The sequence below is a fragment of the Phytophthora parasitica genome, assembly GCF_000247585.1.
Source record: "Phytophthora parasitica INRA-310 unplaced genomic scaffold supercont2.12, whole genome shotgun sequence".
Lineage (NCBI taxonomy): Eukaryota > Oomycota > Peronosporomycetes > Peronosporales > Peronosporaceae > Phytophthora > Phytophthora nicotianae.
This window is the reverse complement of record NW_008648998.1, coordinates 1,260,677-1,261,746: the sequence shown is the minus strand read 5'-3', so window position 1 is coordinate 1,261,746 and position 1,070 is coordinate 1,260,677.

The window sequence follows — 1,070 nt, the reverse complement described above, 5'->3', positions numbered from 1 at the left end:
ACTGTTCTCATTTATCGGCCACTTCATCTTTGCCAAGATCGTACAACCTGTGCACATCAATATTCTCCCGCTCTCCATCTAAATCGGCGGCAACCCTCATGAATCGAATCGCCGAGACTAAAAATGGACTTGTATTGGCCCAATCAGACCAATGTAATTTCCAAAAAAACCAGTATTATTGGCTTATATGCTTAGTGAAGGCCGGGCTGATCAAACCCAATATGCTAGAGCTCCGCCAAGACATGTCAACGAAAAGTAAAGGCATGTTACTTCCGCTTAGAGAGCCATCACGTCCTAATTGTAAACTTTAAAAATAACGTCGACATGATCATTTGGCACAGATTCGGTAGATTAACATGATATAAGCTCCGTGATCGGTGGGCTAAAGATGACAAGGAGGACGCAGCACGAAAGACGACGAGCGACACGGAGAGTTAGATCAACAAACTAGTGGCGATAAAACACCCAGGCTACCACTGCACATTTGCAAAACTACGCGGTCGAGGCGATGAGCACGAAGTAGTTCAAAACGATCTCAACGCGATAACGTCCGACGCTCCCGACGCCTCACCCATCCAGATCATGCCCCAGCTGCTGACAGACGTACAAACCTTTCCGCTCGTGAGCTCCTATCACGTCGTCTCTGCCTCAGACACAGAGTCGCTGCTCCACCTTTTTGGCCTACAATGTCCTCTCTCCGCTACGGTGCTAGCGCCCGCCGTGACACTGTTTCTATGGTTATCACCAGCCATTGATACGCCCACCGCCTGGAGCACTTTGCTCGTACGAATACGCGTGTCAGATGAAAACGAATTCGTCTTCGCTTATTTACGAGATTCGCGACGCTCGAGAGGATTGACGGGCGGTCTTTCCTGAAAGAGCAGAAGACCCGAGAGATGACACAAGTCCAAAGTGAGCTGAAAGAACCGGATTAAAAACTGCCATGTGTGCGTGTCGGCCACCCGATTGTTTTTAGTCGAGCTCTGTTGCTCGTTATGCCAACAGCCGCCTACGCATTGAACTTATGCTTACGGAGGAGTGGATGGCTGAGAAGCTGCGAAAGTCTGCGT